We start from the raw sequence: 20,254 nt of genomic DNA, 5'->3' as shown, positions 1-20,254 counted from the left end.
CACAACAGGCCTCCCATGGTGGAATGATTTCGCCATGAGCGTGTGCGCTCCATGGGACAGACACTTGGTCTTGTTTGCTGTGACATCCCAGGTGCCTAGGACAAGGCCCGGTACAAAGTGGCACTCCCAGACTGGGTGCTGAAGGCATGCACGCTGCTCACCGGAACACCGAGTCTGAGGAGAGTGCCCAGCAAACCCTGATACGTAGCTTTTGAATCCAGGAATGCATGCGGCTTCACCTTGGGTATGGGTATCTGGATCAAAACACCGGCAGCAAGGACCCTCAAGTCCATCTCTTGAGCCAAGCCCGGCGCCGGGCACCAAGAATCTAACCTCTGTTCTCTAGGGCAGCTCTTCCCCTTGCTGGCAACTAGCACAGACAGAAAATGATAATATTTAGACAGTGCACTGGGGTCAACTGGACAGGTTTGCAGGAGTCTGCATGGAACTTGGTGAAAAAAATGCATTACATTTAAAATACTCTATAATTATAATAAGGAGGACAAAATACAAAGGATTATGGGGATATATTTAATACTGGGTTTTGTTTAAAATTTCCAAATAAAACCTTATCACCTTTTTAAAAAAAACTTGGACTTGCTTCGATTAACAAACCTAGTTTATGTCAGAGCTTATGATTGTCATGACGGCACGATTCCTGAGGAGGGGTTTTGCTGGAGACGTCTTCGAGTCTTCATTGTTACTATCTATAAGAAATTTTGAATAAATAAGGAATAAAATCTTAAAACTTTTAGAACAACATTCATAAAAGGAAGAAAAAAACAAGTGAAATGACATTTTTTAAAAATCCAAAGGTCTTGAAAAAAATGACACGTGTAATATTGCAATATCTTATGTCGGGATGAAAGAAGTTCACACCTGATCAAACTTCTCCACATCTTGCATTTCAAAATAATGTTGAGGCTCCAGTTTTCAGAATTCGCACTTTCCTGCAGTGGCTTGGATTGTGCTAAAAGTGCACATCAGTCGCAAATAAACAGAAGTTGCAATTCCAGACAGCCTATAGCTGGTCCACCTGAAGACACAGCCACCAGCTGAACCTCAGGCTGTACGCCACGCGGTATTCTACTTATTTAATATGTAAATAAAAATACAGCATGTCAGATGAAAGTGTTGTGTTAGAAACAAAGCATGATGAGGTAAGGAGTGCTGGGGTTGGGTGGCTATTTGGCTGTTCCATTTTGGGGGCGGGCGTCTACTGGCATCTAGTGGGTAGAGCCTGGGAGGCTGCTGAACACCCTACAATGCACGGGACGGCTCCCACCACAGAGAATCAACCGCCCCGAATGTCAGAGATGTGCAAGCTGAGGGACTCTGCTCCAGGGCTTTAGAAGTCATTACGATGACCTTGGCGGTCAGCCTGAGCAAGAACTCCATTGCAGGGATTCCCGCGAGCGACCCGATCCAACTTAGGTTTCAACAGCGCCCCCTGGCTTCTGTGTTGGGAAGAGAAGGCGCAGGGGCCAGGATGGGAGCAGGGAGAACCGGGAGGTGCCGGCCGACAGCCCGGGTGAAAGGATGGTGGCCTGGCGCAGGTGACAGTGGATCGGAGTCCCTCCCTAGCTGCGGTCTCATCTTCTCACCCAGTAATTCCACACCTGAGCTACCAGCCTAAAGAAATAAGCATTACAAAAAAAAAGATTAAAAGGGATGGGGGAGGTTCAGAAGGGGATCAGATGAAAATGCCAGAGTCATGATTTAAAGAAAAAAACTGGTGGGAATTTCCTGGCGGTCCAGTGGTTAGGATTCCGTGCTTTCACTGCCGAGGGCCTGGGTTCGATCCCTGGTTGGGGAGCTAAGATCCCACAAGCCTGGAGGGGCAGCCAAAAAAAAAAAAAGAAAAAGAAAAGAATTGGGAACAACATCCACATCCGACAGCAGCGGCCAGGAAGGAAGCGAAGGGGCAGCCTATTGGCTGCTGTGTCCCCCGTGCCTGGAAAGGGGCCCCATCGTAGCCAGTCGCAGGGACTGAGTGATCAGAGAAGGACAGTGTACCCAGGGCCTCCACGGGCTACCGGCAGGCGCTCAGGGGACAGACCTGCGAGTGTAGACAGAAGGACACGCAGGGCAGGGCTGGTGGAAGGATTTGCATTCAGGTGGTAGAACATCCAAACAGTAGGTACTTAGAAGAGAGGACAGCCAAGCCCAGCCTGCCCACCGGGACACATGGGGATGCAGAGAGCAGCTGAAGGTCCCAGGAGAGCAGGCCAGCCTCTGGGGAGGGCGAGGGGTGACAGAGCCTGAATCCAGGTGGGGAGGGGTCTGGGCAGGGGCTCAGCACCAGGCATCGCCCCCTCGAGGCCCGGCCCCTGGAGTTTCAGGGAGTCTCCTCCGCCCCTCTTCCCACCTCCCTCCACCCACCCGCCCCATCCCACAAGCCCTTTCCCAAACATTGGGGTGTAATTACAGTCAGCAGCATTGTTATGGGGCTCAGGGAGAGCGAGTGGGTACAGGGCTCACGATCTGGCCTGCTGGGGGGGGTCGGGAGGTGTTTCCAATAAACCAGGGCGTTTTTAATGAGTCCTTTACAGCCGCTAAATGATTAAACCAGAGATTGACAAGATGACTGGTAGCACTGAACCTTGGCAACAAATGAGAGGAGTAGGGTCCCACCTGCCGTACCCTCGGGCGCTCCTGTAAGTTACGGCAGCAAAGTACAGGTGAGAGCTGGTGGGGTGCAGACTTGTGCAGTTTAATTGATAAACTAATAAGCACCTGTATATTTCATAGTGACTGGGAGCCTTGTTTTCTTTTTCTTCAGGTCTGATGGAGATCCACATTGAGAATAACCTCTGTCTAACGCCTGCAGTAGGAGGTTCCGCTGGTGTATGGGACCAGGCCTGCCTGGCGGGGGTTGACCAAGCAGATAACATGCAGGACGCCCAGGTAAATGCGAACTTCAGATACATAGCAAATGCTTCTTTTAGTGTAAGTGTGTCCCAAATATTGCATGGGACACACACTAAAAAATTATTCATTGTTTATCTGAAATTCAACTTTAACCGAGTCTCCTGAATTTCATCTGGCAATCCCATTCCCAGGACAAGACTTACTTGAAAAAAATTAACGGGGTGGGGGGGGGGAATGATCCCAAAAGTGACCTTCTCATAGTGACCTGCCAGGGTGCGAAGCGTTCCAGGAGCCTGTGACAGGCAAACTGTCCCACAGTGGTTTAGAGGGAAGCTTTGGAGTCCGGATTCAAATCCTGACTCTGAGCAGCTGGGTGACCTTAGGCAAGTTATTTAACCTCTGTGAACCTCAGTTTCTCCCCATGTAAAATGGGCATCATACTAGGACCTATTTTATAAAGGTGTTTTGAAAATGCTGTGATGTAATTCATACACACTTAGCACAGGGTTGGCACTTAGTAAGCCCCCAAACACACGTAAATGAGTATCCTTTTGTCTGTTAAATTTAATTCCTTATGGAATCCGTATCTGAATCCTCTGATGGTCTTTCTGTTAAAGGGACAAGATCAGAAGGCCTGTGCTGGAAGAGGCAGTGGCTCAACCCTAAAAGGTTGGGGCCTTTGGCTGTCAAAGTCAGAGAGGACAGACTCAAACGGTCTATGGGGTTCTAAAAGGACAAACCCATCACACACTCCTTTGGAGGACTGTACGGGGATCATCTGGCAGAGACACCTCTTCTGAGCTGGAGACCCAGGTAAAAGGTAATCCCGACCGACCCCCTGGTGCTAAGTCCCACCTCGGCGGCGGGTGGGGGGGTGTGGGTGGGACAGATGGACCCAGGACCCTGATTCCATCCCACAACTGCTCAGGTCATTTGATTTTTGAATTCCCCTCAATGCTGAGCACTGGACCAGGTTCAAAGTAGAATCAGAACTTTGCCCTCCAGGAGCTGATATTGTGGAAGGAAAGATAAGCATGAATTCAAGTAATGGGAAATCAGGGCAGAAAGGGACTTTTTTTTTTTTTTAATTCATTGAGCAACTGTCCCTTGCCAGATGCCATTTGCAGATGCCATGTCATTTAATGCATTCCTCAGCCCTTAGAGTTTGTGTGTGGAGGAAACCAAGGCCCAAGAGGGGAAAGAAGTTGCTCCAAACAACACAACTGGCGAGTAGGGAGCTGGGATTCCAACCCAGATTTGCTGCAACTCAAAGGATCAAGGCAAAATTTGGTCTCAGAGAAACAGAGGTGTTGAGATGATGGGCACCTCTGGAGCCCGAAGGGGAAATTCTAATAATTTACAGAAGAGAAGGAAGAGCTGAACTATCCAATACAGTTGCCATGAGGCATAAATGGCTGTTTAAATTTAAACTAATAATTAAATACAAGTTCAAGTTCCGTTCCTCGGGCACACGAGCCACATTTCAAGAGCTCAACAACCACGTGTGGCCAGTGGCTACCATACTGGATGGAGCAGATGTAGAGCATCTTCATCGTCACTGAAAACCCTGGTGGATAGTGCTGTCAGTCTAGCGACTAAGGAAAGTTTCCTGACTCTGGAATTTCATTTTCCAAGACCTTAAAGAAAAGTATATTTCATTTGGGCTCCCAGTGAAAAAGTCAACTGTATATAAATATTTGGGTTGATTAAATCTAAAGACAAAACCTAAATTCTGAATTCCTGTGAGGAAGGTTCCAGAGCCTTAAGAAAAAATTCAGGGTAGGGTATGCATGTATGCTAAAAAGAGTACCGGAGTCCTAAAACTTTCCATCCTAAAAGTTCTAGAACGCTAAGAAAAAAAGCTAGAGCCCTTAAAAAAGTATATGTCAATTCTTGCCTTTTTTTTTTTTAACATCTTAGTGGATTGTCTGATGAGATGATCATGTTAAGATGTATTTGGAGACTATAGAACCCGAGGATTAGCTAGTTTTTGGGCACAGGTTTCTAAATTGACTTCTGGATGGCCAAATCCAAACTGCAAAGCTGGAGACCCTATGAACAGCTGAAGGTGTACTGCAGACAATTCCATGAGGAAGGGAAATGAAGGTAAAAACATATATCATTAGAATTACATTTGGTTGCCTATCACAGAGAACTCAAATAAGTGACTTAAATCAAGTAGGCCTATTTCCTTCTCATTTAAAAGATGTCTAGAGGAGAACAGGCCAGGACCAGCAAGTGACACCCTGTCATTGTGAATCCAGCTCCTTCTGTTTTACTGCTTTTCATTCTTAGCCTGAGACTTCCAGCTGCAAGTCTTCTCACAGTCCAAGATGGCTGCTGGAGCTCCAGCCATCATGACTTATTTTAGACGGGAGAAACGAGCAAGGTGGTTGCCGTGAGAAAAAATGGCACACTTCTCAGCTAAGCCAGCCTGCCTTTAAGAAGCTTACTGAGCTTCTTAAAGGAAGCTCATGCACTGACTTTCCCTTACATCTCATGGGCCATTTCTAGCTAACAGGGGGTCTAGAAATAAAGTCATTTAGCGGGGCACATCACCACTCAGAATAAAAGCAGGGTTGTCTGAGGAAGGAAGGAGAAATGTAGGAAGGAAAGAAGGAAGGACGGGAGGAAGGAAGGAGAGATGGTATTGGCTAGGCACCCAGCAGTCCCAGTTACATATGGTACAGGGTGTGGCTACTTTGCCCTCAAACACCAAAGAGCAGATTAGGAAATTCAGTCTGCTCACTGGTAGGGAAAGGCAGGGGTCTCAAACGCCAGTGCCTACAGAGGCCAGGTATAACACTAGGGAGCAGTGAGGACTGTGGCAAACTGGAGGACCCATGCTCATCTCCAGGAGGCGTCCGCCATTCACCTCTGCTTGACTGTTGTTGGAACCAGGCCTATTGGTCCCAGGGTTTTACTTTTGTTTGCTTTTTTTTTTAAAGAGCATTAAGAAATCTAGATTGTATTAAAAAGGGAGAAATAATGCTATTTGTAGCAACATGGATGGACCTAGAGATTGCCATACTGAGAGAAGTAAGTCAGAGAAAGAGAAATATCGTATGATACCGCTTATTTGTGGAATCTAAAAAGAAATCATACAAATAAACTTATTTACAAAACAGAAACAGACTCACAGACTTAGAGAATGAACTTATGGGTACCAGGGGGGAAGGGTGGGGCGGAGGGATAGTCAGGGAGTTTGGGATTGACATGTACACACTGCTATCTTTAAAATGGATAACCAACAAGGACCTACTACATAGCACAGTGAGCTCTGCTCAGTATTATGTAACAACCTAAATGGGAAAAGAATTTGAAAAAGAATAGATACATGTATGTGTATAACTGAATCACTCTGCTGTACACCTGAAACTATCACAACACTGTTAATCAACTATACTCCAATATAAAATAAAAAGTTTAAAAAAACTAAATAAAAAAAAATCTAGATTGTAGAGTGTGATGTCTCAAATTTTAAATGCTGAGTTTACAACTATTTTTAAACATTTAAACAATGTGAGTGGCAACTAAAATTGGCATGTTTTGACTCATGGGAGGCTATGAGTTTTTATCTCCTCATTATAGAGAGGAAAATATAATAACCCCACCATGTGGAATTATCTAATGAAATTTGTGTATCAGTTGTTAAGGGGAAGGAGGCAGGGTTAACTAAACATAATGAAAACCACCAAGGCTGGGAGATGTTTGTGACTTTGGGTGCTTGCGGTGGCAGCCGAGTGAGGGACCCAGGGCTGCCGGGGAGATTGGATGGCCAAAGCACATGGATTATGAACGAGGTGCCCCGGGCCTCTCATTCAGCCCTTCTTATATGTTGCAAGCTCCAGAGTTGCAAAGTGTCCCAACCTCCCAGATGTGCTGGGGCCAGGTCATGTGGAGGGGCGTGAGGGGGTCACCCCCCATCATTTCTTGTGAGCCTCAGGGGAAGGCAAAACCCGATCCAGTCCGAGCCTACTTTCCTGCAGGCTCTGCCTTTTCCCAGTTTCCGGGTGGATTCCTTGGGGGATGAGACAGCTCTCAAACTCCGGTCCGAGATCTCAGGGCCCGCATTACACATAGAAGTTGAAGGTCAGCGGGGCTGCACTTGAAGAAAAATTCCGGGGAAGGGGGTTCTCTGGCCGTTTAGAGCTGAGCCCAAGACGTCAGGCAGTGCACCAATGTCCCAGCTTGCTATCTCATCTCTAGATAAATGCCAGTCACAAACATAACCATTCTGTTGTGAGCACACAGAACGTTCAGGATAAATACACTGCTTGGTTCTGGCGGTCGACTTAACCTCCTAATTTTGGCACTGACTGAGCTCCCAAGAAGGGATTATAGATTGATCCCCATCCAGGGCCACTAACTGTCCTGGTTTTCCTGGGACTAAGGGGGTTCCCAGGATACTGGACTTCCCACTTTGAACTTGGATGAGTTGGTCACCCTATCTGCACTATCACTTTCCACAGAGAGCCTCACTTCCCATGACAGGGATGGGGCAAGGAAACCCGTAACTGCCTGCAAAATGGGTCAGAGAGGGCGGGAAGGCTTCTCGGGAAGACTGAAAAACAGCCCTGAGTTCTAAGGAAGGGCTTAGTGTCATCCCAACCCACCGAAAACCACAAGCAGCAGAGGGGCTCCGTATGGAAAACGAAGTCAATAACAGCATGGGGGACGCTCCTTCCAGAGTTTATAAAAAAAGATTATCTTTGTTCAAGACCTAGAGAGGTAAGAGGCAGTTTCCACTGTACCGAATTTTCCCATTGTTCTTGGTACAAGGTGCAAGGCGGCACAGATCGTATGATCCTGTGTTTGCTTCAAAACAAACCCAACTAGAGATGCGTGTTGGCAAGTTTGCATGAGCACACAGGGCGTGAAGGACCACACTCACAGCTGTAACAGAAGGCCCTCTGGGGGTGGGGTCGGGATGTGGATGAGGCAGGCCTTGAATTTAGACTGTCCTGTGTTGCTTCAGTTTGTTCACCAATTTCTGAGACCTAACACCTGCCAGCCTTTAGAACAGAGCTTTCATTTCTTACAGCTTAAAATGCTTTGTACTGAAAGCTAAGTTGCCATTTGCAAGAATGAATGTTGAACCGCCAGAGAAAGCAAGTTGCAGCCCAGAACGTGGAGTATATTGCATTTAAAATAGACCTACAGGTGTCAAATATTTGCACAAGCATTAAAAAAGGTCTGGGAAGATTCACAAGATTGGAACGTAAGTTTATACCTGGGAGAGGCAAAGGTAAGGTATCAACTTGTACTTCTAAGCCTACCCTCTCCTATTTGGGTTAACTTTCTTTCCCCAAAGAGCGTGCACTTTGGTTTTTTCCTTGTTAGATGGCATCTACCGAGTTTCCAGCTAACAGAGCAGGTGGGCTTCCTTTGAAGCAAAATCTAATGTGTGTAAACCTCAGCATTCTCGGATCTATAAGAACGAGAGGGTTCCTTCCCATAGGCCATCTCCCTGGTGCAAAATAGGACACATTTTATATACCTTTCCAAGAACAAATCCCCAGTGTAATTAATTAAGCCTATAATTACAGACCAATCTTTAAAAATGTAATTTGTAATTTCCCTACAAAACTCATTTTGAACCTGACTTCTGATGTGGGCAAAATTATATTGGAACCAGTTTTTACTACTTGGAGATTCTGGATAAACCAGGCTTCATTTGTGATTGATTTAAATATATTGTCATTTCCGTATTTATTACTTAATAGCAACTAGTATTTATGAAGCCATGCTCTGAAGAGTTCACTTTATTTAAAGTTCAGAACTGCCTTCTGGGTGTTGGAGAGACACAGCTACTCCATTCTGGCTTTTCTGTACTATTTATTCCTTGTTCATGTTCCTTCTTAGGGTCAACAGTTTTCCAGGCCAGGCTTCATTCTGCTTCTGGCCTTTAAAAAAGTCTCTGGATTTGAGAAGGATCCCCTGCACACGAGTAAAAGAAGTGGGAAATCTTTAAGGAGAGTGAGAGGCCTTGAGCTTTGGGAGGGAGTGACGGATTCCCAAAGGCTGCCGTCCTGACAGCCCTTTGGATGTTTTGCTTTGTAGGAACAAAGGTGGCTCGTCCGTCCCTGTCCTCTTTACTCTCGGTGTTTCTGTAGTTTGGGCTTCTCTCCCGGCTGTTTGAGTTACCAAGGTAATGCTGGTAGACACACACTCTCTTTAAGAAGATTCAAAAGAGAAATACTCTTAGGGAAGAGGTGGGGGAGGGAGGAGGTGAGCAGGGTGGTGAAATCACTGGTTTTGCCTCCCCTACTGCGGCTGGAGTCTGAACTGATTGATCAATGACACAGGATTTTATTTGTAACAGAGAGGGGAGGCCTCGCTTCCCAGCTGCGAGGAGGGAATTCTGGCCTGTCGGGGCAGATAGGCCCATTTCCCAGGTAAGGAGAGTCAGGGGAACACTTCCGGCCCGACCTGGCAGCACCTGCACCGGGCAAGGATCTGAGACCCACCTGTGTCTTTCTCTCTCAGAATCGAGCAGACAGGAGGGTCTCTTGTCCTTTGGTTTTGAGTAAAGAAGTTGGGGCGGGGGGGGTGAGGCTTTCTCCATACCTGGGGAAGGAGTCTCTACCTGTGAACACCTGCCAAAGGGGCATCCAAACCAAACCTTCCTACCTAAATATTTCCTGATTTTTGCCCTTCACCCACGAGACAATTTTCTTATTAAATTGCTTGTAGTGTCTCAGAAGGATTACTCATTCTGACCAGCGGGAGGAACCGCCCCCCAAATACCTTCTGAGTCATTTGGGGTTTCTATCGCCTTGCAGAATCGTTGAAGTGTTCCTTTTGTTGAAAAGATGATTATTAGGAAACACCTTCGCCAGCAGTGTGTACATGTCACCACATGTCCCCGGGGAGTGGAGCCCTGTGAGTGTTTGCAAGAGGGTGTTTCGGGCAGGCTCAGGGAGAGGTGGCAGCGTGGCCTGTGCCCCTCAACGCTCTCCCTGCGAGGACCAGAGGGCGCCCCGGGACCCGCTGCGCCCAGACACCTGGCTGCAAGCTTCCCAGGCCTGGGTCTGCTGAAGACGCAGGCAAGACAGGAGAACAACGGTGAACTCTACAGAGATCTGGGCCGGTTGCTAAAGTGCCTACAGACCATGTGACAAGGCACCAGACATCCTCAATCTCTCAATCTTCTAGCCGTAGGTAGCTGGAAGGTTCTGTTTCTGCTTTGCGGCAAACTGTCTTCTAAGAATGAAGACAGTTGCTCCAGGCACCCCCCCCTCCACAAAAAAAGGCATTCATTCCCTTTGAAAAAATATGAACCACCATTTTTTTTCACTTTTTAAAAATATATTTTCTTTTTTTTAAAGTTTACATTATTTAATTAATTTATGTATTTTGGCCTCACCATGCGGCTTGCGGGATCTTAGCTCCCCGACCAGGGGTCGACACAGCAGTGAAAGCGCCGGGTCCTAACCACTGGACCGCCAGGGAATTCCCGGAACTGCCATTTTTTAATAGCAAATTTATTTGCCAGGAGTTCTCAACACATTAGAATTAGAATTTGGGGGGGGGGGAGGAGGGGTAAAAACTCTGATGGTCAGGACCCCACCCCTGACCAACAGAATCAGAATTTCTGGGCATTTTGATTTTATTTTTGAAAGTTCTCCAGGTAAGTTTAACGTGCAGCCAGGGCTGAGAACCACCGATTTAAAGAAAGGAGGCTTTAATTCAAGATGACAGTTCAAATCTCAAATGCAAAAAGGGAGAAAGAGTCACCAGGTAAGTTTCCACGAATTCCAAATCTCCCTGCTAATAAAGGACATCTCTGGTAGCTGAGATGGGAGAGCCCGCTGCAGATTTGTTTGGGACCCAGCCAAGAGGATTTGGCATTCTTGTGGCCCCCTCTGCTGGCCATGAAAATCAGCCAATTCTCCTCTGAAAGGGATTGTGCAAAGGGGCTTCCCTATTCACTCCTGGGTGGGATGATGGGATGGACTTCTCAGATGCTGGGGTCCGCACAGTAGGAAAATTTACAAAGCAAACACTGAAAACATTGGGTGGGTTGGGGAGAGAGTTATCCAACCTTTTACATCTCCCAACACCATCGTTTCAGAAAAGAGAAGACATTTTTCTCAGCAAAAATATAAAAGGAAAGCAATTGCCAAATAGATAATATTAGCTTTTAGAAGTAAATTTAGCCTTTAGAACAACCTTACTGCATTTTCCATATTTTTCTTATTTTGCCTCAGGCCAGTGAATCCTCTGCTGGAACTTGAGTTTGGGAAGCACTAGCTGAAGTGAGAACTTTAAGAAGTTATTCTTTGCTCACTGGTGTAAAGTAATATAGTAATCAGAGCCCGCTTCACGGGCATGTGAAGGCCCTGTGCTCGGAAGGACCCTGTGCTTGGTTTAATGCTCTGCTGTCTTGAAATTCTCAATAATTTTTGAACAAGGAAATCTGTGTTTTCATTTTGCACTGGGCCCTGAAAATGATGTCGCTGGATTTAACTGGAAAATCTGCGTGAATGCATGGCTTTCAGTTATTCGATAAATATTGATGGGGCCTCTGTTGGTATCAGGCACCGAGAACACAGCAATGAAAGAAGCAGGGAGTACGTGCCCTTGGAAGGCTTGCCTCCTGGGGGGGGGGGTCACACTGTGAATGTTGGCCAAGGGGAAATTAATAAATAAGATAACGAAAAGATGATTAGTCTCTGGAGGATATAAAATGGGGTAAAGTGGTGGCAAGTGCCAGAGAGCAGAGGCCCGGGAAGGCTTCTGGGAGGAGGTCACTCTGGACCTGAGAAGAAGGAGGAAGCAGTCGCTTAAAGCACAGAGCAAAGGCATCCCCAGGAGGGAGCAGGTGGTGGAGACCATGGGAGGGGCTGGGTAGAGAGTAGAGAGGGCTTCAACCACTGAGGTGGTTTAATCAGGGGAGCGGCAAGGTTGGGGTGACATTTGGGGAGGACTGGGCAAGGCCCAAGTGGAAGCTGGGGGGCCAGCTGGGGGCCCAGGTGGAGGCCACTCTGCTTACACCAGCGTTCTCAGCGCGGCACTACTGACGTTCGGGGCCAGATAGCTCTCTGTTGTGCGGCTGTCCTGTGTCCTGTATGATGTTTAACAGCATCTCTGGCTTCTACCCACCGGACGCCAGTGGCATCCTTCCCCGTGTGTGACAACCAAAAATGTCTCCAGACATTCCAAATGTTTCCTGGGGGCCAAAAACACACTCTGGTTGAAAACCACGGGCTTAGGGTGATGGTGGAAGACAAGGAAGGAAGGATTGGACTCAGGATCTATCTGGGAAATAGGGCAAGAGAACTAAAACCGGCAGTTGAATTGGGGGTGCGATGTTGAAGGGAGAAAAGGACTCCAGATGACACCCAGTGATGAATAGTGATGAACGGCAATGCCATTCATGCTGAGATTTGGCGTGAGGGGGTGGGGAGGGATCTGCAGGTTTGGGGGAGAAAGCATTACCAAGAATTCTGTTTCACTCAAATAGAGTGGCTTCCTTCCCACCAGACAGGAACAAGTAATGGTCTTTTCAACTGGCGGAAAATACCTGAGCCAGTTTCCTTTGACATCTTATTTTTTTTCATCCAACAGCTAGAAGCCCTGGCTGACCTCTCGTGCAGATGGCTCTGAGGGATGGAAGTCAGAGATTTAAAAATCTCAGGGAGATTACAGCAGGAGGGGCTGGGCCCTCTCCTCTCACTCTGACTGTGGAATTACTGCGTTCAGCCCAGGACAACCCTCAGGTAGGAGCTCAGCGGTTCTTACACTCCCCCGGGGGACCCCGGTACCCACCGTCCACAACAATGGCCCCGGTGATGTTGGATCACCATGGCAACCCGCCTTGCCACGTTTTCTCCTTGTTCAAGTTCTGTCTGCACAACACGAGGCCAGTAAAGAAATGACAAATGCAATCAGTTGTCCTCTGATTTTGCTGCCTGGGGAGAAGGAGGTTGGGCACACACAGCCCAGTTGTTTGGGAAAACGGCTCCACCCCCTGGTGAGGAATCCTCAAATTCAGATTGCTAATGTCAAATGCATCCGCTATGACAGTCGCCCTGGGGGTACGGCTTGAGGTCTGGAATAACATCACAGTTATAACTGCTCAGGTAGTACCCGAGTTCCTGGGGTCCCAGTGATACAGGCAGAATGAAATGCATTTCTTTTTGCTTCCTGTTGACAATTACTCTGATTAGAGATGAGGCCAAATTAATTGGTGTAAATCACATCCAGCCTTCCTCTGGTCGGTGGCTCAGGGCTCCCAGGATTATAACTTTATCATTAGCAGGAAGGCAGAGCTAACCGAGAGCACAGTAGAGGGGATATGGCTTGGGATCTAGCAAGAGCTCTAAAGACAGACATGATTCAACCCCAGGATCAAACTCTTCCTGGCTCAGGAATCTGGGACGAGAGACTTCCCCTCCAGCTCACGTGCCTTAGAAGGTCAGGCCATGTTTGAGGGTGTCTCTCTTGCCCTAAACACCCGGTCATCAGAGTAGGCACTGAACCAGGGAGGAAGGAGGCCCTAGGACTCAGCCTTGCCATGAGATCTGACCTGAGAGTCCTCGGGCTGAGCTGGGGGCTCTTCTCCATCTTTGCAGACACTGCATTGGGCCATATGGGACATCTTGTCATGTTCAGTGACCTTAGGTGTCTGAGGGTATTTGTGTGTGTATGTGTGTGTGTGTGTGTGTGTGTGTGTGTGTGTGTGTGTGTGTGATTTACTGGTCAAGCCTTTTGCCCACTTGGGGCCAGTGCTTTGTTCATCATTCAGTTTTTTATTTGGAAACATCTATTTGTATGAAATCTCCAAAGGATGATGATGTAGCTTTCTTCCTTAACTGGCTAGTATGAATTCTTTAATGAATTTCTTCTTATTGAAACATTCCTGCATTTCTGGAATGAATCCCATTGGTCATCCTGCTGTACTTTTTAGAATTAAAAGGCCCTTTCTCATTCTTCTCTAACTCAAAGTTTTCTTGGCAGTGAAGAAATTAATGTGAAAAATCTACCATCGCTCTTTATTTTTTATTAAATAATTTTTAAAAAATATTTTTAAACCATAAAATAGGACTGTGCTGGGACTTCCCTGGCAGTCCAGTGGTTAAGACTTCGCCTTCCAATGCAGGGGGTGCGGGTTTGATCCCTGATGGGGGAGCTAAGATCCCACCTGCCTAGCAGCCAAAAAACCAAAACATAAAACAGAAGCAATATTGTAACGAATTCAATAAAGACTTTAAAAATGGTCCACATCAAAAAAAAAAAAGAAAAAGAAAAAATAGGGCTGTGCCGTACCGTGGTTCTACATAGTTTTTTTCAACTCAACCAAGTTTCCAGGAAGAATACAGCACTCTGCCTAATCCTGTTTCTCCGGTTGTTCCTTATGGGAACCTTCCTTTCTCCTGTGGCTCTTTCATCATGGGTTGTCCTGAGGGTTTTGTCTTCAGATCTCTTCTCTTCTCATTCTGCCCAGACAACATCTTCCACTCTGGGCCACCTGCAGATCCGGCCACCTCCTCCCCGAGATGCCGACCCCATCCCCACTCGCCTCGTGGCATGAATGCCCCCCTTCCCTCCCAGGGAAGCCAGTGACCTTGTCCAAAGCTTCAGATCAGGGTCAGGGGGGCAGAACGTCTAGGCCAGGCCAGGGCTCCCGGCAGGCTGGTCTTTGGCAAATGCACCCCCAAAGGTGATTCCCTTGTGTTCCCTTCGGAACAGATGCAATCAGTCCACGGAGGAGAACCACATTTTGTTTAGTCTTTTCCTGGCCCAGAAGGCCTGGTATTTAATAAGCCCTGGAGCCAGCCCTGAGGGGGACTGGCTTTTCCGGCCTCCAGGCAGCACCGAGAGCTCCCCCCTACCCAGGTTGGGGGCTTGACCTGTTGGTGGCTGGCTGGAGTTTTCTTCCAGCCTCACCTCCCCCATGCCGCCACTTTTTCCATCAAATGGAAAGAAAGACTGCCCCTGAGGGGTCAGTCCCCTCCCCAGGAATGCCCTGGGGCAGCTTCTCCAGTTTAAAGGACTCCCCCGCCCCCGCTGGGCCCACCCCGAAGGAGCTCACGGCGACCTTTGACCTCTGCTTAGCCGATGTCATGGTTCAGCCAAGTCACACTTGGGGTCTTGTTACCCGAGTGAGTGTTTTACCGGTGGAGAAGTAGCAGTCAAGAGAGCGGCTCTCTTTAAGATGGACAAGAGAGATTTGAGGGACTGTTTCCCAGCAGCCCTGCCCGAGGCTTGGCTCACTCTTAACCAAGCTCCTCCAGGCCATGAGGGGGCGGCGGGGAATAGAGATGGACCAGACAGGCTGTGCATCCTGACTGGTGTCTGACTTGCTCCCAAGTCCAGTGTCAGAGTCAGAATCAGAATCGGCTGCTAATGGTCCGCTTCTCTTTGGAGTCACCTCCACTCCCTCTGAAAAGCAAGCTTTCAAGAGTTGAAGGCGTAAAACACCAACAGAGGGATTTCATGCTTTGGGGAAGATGTTCGGACAGGTAGGGATGTCCGGGGATGCCAGGACAAGGGGTTACATGGACCACTGATTAAATTCTTGGTTTCTGTCTCCCTAAACAAGCACATAGTGGGGCCTAAATGCACACGGGTTGACAGAAAGTTTTGTTTTTTAATTAAAATACTACACACTCAGAAAAATGTTTCTTAAAAATACAAAGAAGAAAAAAAAATTGCTGAAAGTCCTGTCACTGAGACACAACACTATTTCACGTTGGGATGAACTGTCTCCGGGGAATCACTCCAAGCCAGTCCAAGGATGTACCCAGCGTGACCTGATGAGACCTCATGTTACCGAGTCTAAAGCCAGTCCAAGGATGTACCCAGTGTGACCTGATGAGACCTCATGTTACCGAGTCTAAAGCCAGTCCAAGGATGTACCCAGTGTGACCTGATGAGACCTCATGTTACCAAGTCTAAAGCCAATCCAAGGATGTACCCAGTGTGACCTGATGAGACCTCACGTTACCGAGTCTAAAGCCAGTCCAAGGATGTACCCAGTGTGACCTGATGAGACCTCATGTTACCGAGTCTAAGTTCATACTGTTCACCACACGACAGGCCAATACATCGAGAGACCAGGGGATGGGGCAAGGGATAGTGACTTTATTCACCATCTTCCTCAAGTTAGAATTCAGGCTTTTTTTTTATAGGAAAAGGGAAGAAAGTCTGGCTGGCTGTTTCAAAGTTCTTGGTGCAGGAATCCTTTGTTCTTGTGGCTGTCTACACAGGTCTGGTCACAATGTTCCTGTAAATCTCCAACAAGACAAATGGTATTCTCGGTTCTGCAACATTTAATCTCTATATGAGTGGAAAAGTGTTATAACTTTAAAGGTCTGAGCCTAGGGTTAAGTCGGGTAATGGGCTATCAGGCTCTTGGCAACATTCTTTTACAAAGGTTCAGAGCCAGCGTGACGAAGCACAGGCCGCAGAGCACAGGGTTAGCGCTAAAGGGATAGATCCACTGTGGAGTCAGGTTTGTTCTTCCCTGTTACGCCCACCTGACCTCACCACCACGACTGCTATTCTCCGTTTTAAATAATTCCCGAGCCTTCCACTCTGTGGCTCATAATGTCACTGCCCAGATGATGTCAATCGATATTAAAATAAATGAACAGATGAACAAGTGAACAAGTAAATGGATAAATACATGAAGGCAAGGAGGGAAGAGAGGCCTGGTTAGGACATTCATACAGTACAGAGAGGTACAAAACGGAAAATGCTTCTGTCTCTATGTCTGTCTGTCTGTCTCTTTATCTGTCTCTGCTCTCCGTCCACCCCTCTCTGATTATAAATACAATTACACATGATCTCCTTTAATCTTCACAACAGCCTTATGAGGTTACTGGCAGCTCTCCTGTTTTTTGATGGCAAAACAGAGGCTCTGAGAGGTCGCCTGCCTTGCTCCCAGCCACGCAGGTAGTCCATAGCAGAGCTGAGGTCACACCCAGATCTGTCCAACGCCTGCCTTTCTCCCATCAAGGTGTGTGTGTGTGTGTGTGTGTGTGTATGGAAATAGATCCCGCGTCAGGATGTAACTTCGAGGCTCTCTTGCTCTCTATAGCCTTGGGAACCAGCAGCCTTAGCATTTCCTGGGACCTGTTTAGAAATGCAGTGCCTCAGACCTCCTCAATCAGGAACTGCATTTCCACAAGACCCCCCGGGTTATTCTTGTGGACATTACAGACTGACAAACACCGGTCTACAGCACCTCTCCCGCTGCTGGACGGGATTAGGGTACATTGAGTCACCGCTTTCCATGGGAGGAGGGAACTACTTCATTCCCTGGAGACCACGTCAGGCGATGCTGTCACCCTGGGGCTGAGCCATGGAGCCCCGGCACTGCTTTCATCTCCCTGGGGCCTTCGGAGCTGCTTCCATCGCTGGCACAACTTGGCAGAGAGTTGAGACTGAACGGTCAGATCTGGAAGGATGATTGGGCCGTGGTTGCCCCTGGCAGCCCCCAGAGCAGTCTGCAACCCAATCAGGGCTTTCTCTTTTCCACTAAATCACAGAGAAGTTTAAGGTCCTTCTCTTGCTCAGCCTTCTGCAATGAGATCAGGGAGGGTTGAGGGACTCACAGGAAGGGGAAAGGCCACCAGAGGGCTGGTCCCAGCTCAGGTGTGGGTGGTCCCAGCTCAGGTGTGGGTGGTCCCAGTTCAGGTGTGGGTGGTCCCAGGTCCTTGTGTAGAACCAACATCTATTTGTCAAAGAGCACTTGGGTCCTGGAGAGAGCCGTCAGGTGGGGACCATCGAGCTGCAGGGTCCGGCTCTGAAACTTAGTAATATGGTGAATGTAATTATATAGAGTTAATAAAATGTTTCCAACTACTAATAAGAGCCATCGTATTGCATGCTCCCCACATGTCTGACATATGCAGGGCTCTGACCATATTGATAGAAGCAGAAAGCTTCCGCTCAGAGCTTCACTCAATCCCAGTCCCAAATCCAATAGCTGTGAAAACTTACCCAAGTGTGTAACTTCTCCATGCCTCACTCCCTCCTCCGTAGAACGGGGGATTTAGAACACGAGCACAGATATCCAGAAACAGGAGAGCGCCTGATGCCCTGTGGTGTATCACACACCGGATGTGGCTCGGGGTGTGGGAAGGAGCAAACTGCTGACACACCTGCAACACTGTTGGGGCTGATGCCGCTGTGGGAAGGAAGCCAGACACAGAAGAGGAAAAACCGGATGATTCCACTCACAGAAAGTTCTACAAGAGGCAAAACTCAATCTCATAGTGACCGATGGTTGCCTGGGTCAGGAGGTAGGGGGAGGGTTTCCTGGGGTGAAGGCCATGTTCTGAATCTTGCTCTGGGCGTGGCTTCGAAGGGACGTGCATTTGCCAAAACTGATTAAACGCAGCACTTAAACGCTGTGCATTTTCTTGTCTATGAATTACACCTCAATAAAGGTATTTTAAAAGTATCAACGAATAGTTCAAACGATATGTTTGGGCAACACAATTTTTAAAAATTTGTAATCTAAGTATAATATAGCCTTAAAACAGAATTCTATAGTCCTTTAAATAAATTCACAAATTTAAAGCACTTAGCATAGAGTCTGGCACATAGTAGGCCCTACGCAGGTGATAGAAAATCATCCTGATAACCTTGAGGGAGTGCCTTTATCCCTGTTTTACAGATGAAGAAACTGAGCACACAAAGGGTGAGTGACTGACCATATCAGGGTCCTGAGGCCACTGTAACAAACTACCACAAACCAAGTGGTTTAAAACAGCAGAGATTTATTCTGTCACTTCTGGAAGCTAGAAGTCCAAAACCAAGGTGTTGGAAGAGTCACGATCCCTCCGAAGGCTCTAGGGGAGAATCCTTTTGCAGCTTCTGGTGGTTGCCAGCAATCCCTGGTGTGTTCCTTGGCTGGTGGACCCATCACTCCAATCTCCACCTCCAGCAACACGTGGCTTCTTCCTTCAGTGTGTCTGGGTTTCTCCTTATCCTACCCTAATCCAGTGTGACTTCATCTTAACTAATTACATCTGCAAAGACTCAATTTCCAAATCAGAGTCGCATTTACAGGTACCAGGTGTTAGGACTTGACCGTAACTTTTGGGGGGACACAATTCAATCCGTGACACTTGTCCAAGACAGCGCAGCTGCTAAGTGACGGAATCTGGGTCCACGCCCAGGTTTGCCTGGTTCTGGGACCCCTACTCTGAGCCACAGCACTTTCCATCACTGCGCTCATCCAATGAAGAGGCAGCTGCAGTGGGCCAGGCCCTGGGGACCTGGATTCCGTCCTGGCCTCGGGGAGCTCAGGTGAGCTGTGGAAGAGAGTTGCAGAAGGGCGTTACCACGAGTGCTCATTCAGTTCTGGAACACGGGCGCCCCGAGGATGGGCCAGGCACTGTCTAGGGGAGGGGCAGGGGAGGTAGGGCAGCAGGGGGGTGCAGGAACAGACTGGGGTGGGCATCAGGGCGGGTGTCACAGGAGAGGACACTAGCCCTGAGGCTGGAGGGTGAGTTGGGTTGTGTGGGGCTGAGAAGAGGTGTTCCGGGCTGGGGGATGGCGTGAGCAAAGGCTTGGAGGGGGACACTCGCGGCCTGGCCTGGTGTGGCTAAGGTTGGGAGAGATCGACCCAGTGAGGTCAGCAGGTGGCCTCTTGTGAACACCCCCGACCCCTCCATCCCCACCCAAGGGGCCTTTCCTTCAGAACTGTCGCGGTGAACGTGAGTGGCTGAAAGCAGGTGCAGGGGTGATGCCCTGGGACACCACCCAGATCTGGCACCAGCCGCTGGATCCTGGGCATGTTGTCATCTTTCCAAGTTCCACCTGCAACGTGGGGACAGCAGTCTTCACTCCACAACCTCAGAGGGTGTTTGAAGGCTCCAAACAGGACTTGGGCAGTATCTGGGCTTAGGGAAACAGGAACATGTCAACAGCGGTATGGAGAGAGAACTTGTGACTGTGATCTTGTTTGGAAATAGGGTTTCTGCAGACATAGACAAGTTAAAATGGGCTCAAACTAAATTAGGGTGGGCCCCTGTCCAATATGACTGGTGTCCTTATAGGAAGAGACAAAGAGAGATGGAGACACACAGTGAGGAAGCCATGTGACAGTGGAGCAGACTGGAGTGACACGTCTACAGGCCAAGGAACACCAAGTTGCCAGATGCCACCAGAAGCCAGGAGAGAAGCCTGGAACAGATTCCCCCTCAGAGCCTCCGGAAGGAACCAACCCTACAGACACCTCGAGTTTGGACTTCTGGTCCCCAAAACCGTAAGAGAATAAATTTCCGTTGTTTTAAGTCATCCAGTTTGTGGTACTTTGTTATAGCAACCCCAAGAGCCTGATTCAAGTGCAAGGAAGGACAGAAACAAAGCTGGTAGTGGTGATGGGGAGTGGCAGTGAGACAGTGCCAGCGGGTACCTG

At 48.2% G+C, this 20,254-nt stretch overlaps 3 long non-coding RNA genes across 4 annotated transcripts in view; 2 read left to right on the top strand and 1 right to left on the bottom strand.

Annotated features, from left to right (window-relative positions):
* LOC309644467 overlaps positions 1–14,206 on the top strand; it is a 93,445-nt gene extending 79,239 nt beyond the window's left edge. The window contains exon 2 of the long non-coding RNA XR_014254446.1: positions 14,124–14,206. This is a non-coding gene — a long non-coding RNA (uncharacterized lncRNA). The remainder of the gene's footprint in view (positions 1–14,123) is intronic.
* On the top strand, positions 8,114–12,652 carry LOC309644455. The gene is made up of 3 exons (XR_014254430.1): positions 8,114–9,269; positions 9,657–10,035; positions 12,445–12,652. It is a non-coding gene; the product is annotated as an uncharacterized lncRNA (long non-coding RNA).
* A 1,243-nt stretch (positions 14,207–15,449) lies between the features above and the next one.
* Positions 15,450–19,256, bottom strand: LOC309644453. 2 transcript variants are annotated; one of them, XR_014254425.1, is made up of 2 exons: positions 17,827–19,256; positions 15,450–17,635 (listed from the first exon to the last, which is right to left on the bottom strand). It is a non-coding gene; the product is annotated as an uncharacterized lncRNA (long non-coding RNA). The 2 variants fall into 2 exon arrangements; XR_014254426.1 differs by having other exon boundaries at positions 15,450–17,404.
* Positions 19,257–20,254: the final 998 nt, after the last annotated feature.

This window comes from Balaenoptera physalus, assembly GCF_965194825.1.
Source record: "Balaenoptera physalus genome assembly, chromosome: 16".
NCBI classification, from domain to species: domain Eukaryota; kingdom Metazoa; phylum Chordata; class Mammalia; order Artiodactyla; family Balaenopteridae; genus Balaenoptera; species Balaenoptera physalus.
The sequence above is the reverse complement of the archived record's forward strand: the minus strand, read 5'-3'. Positions and strand labels throughout refer to the sequence as shown.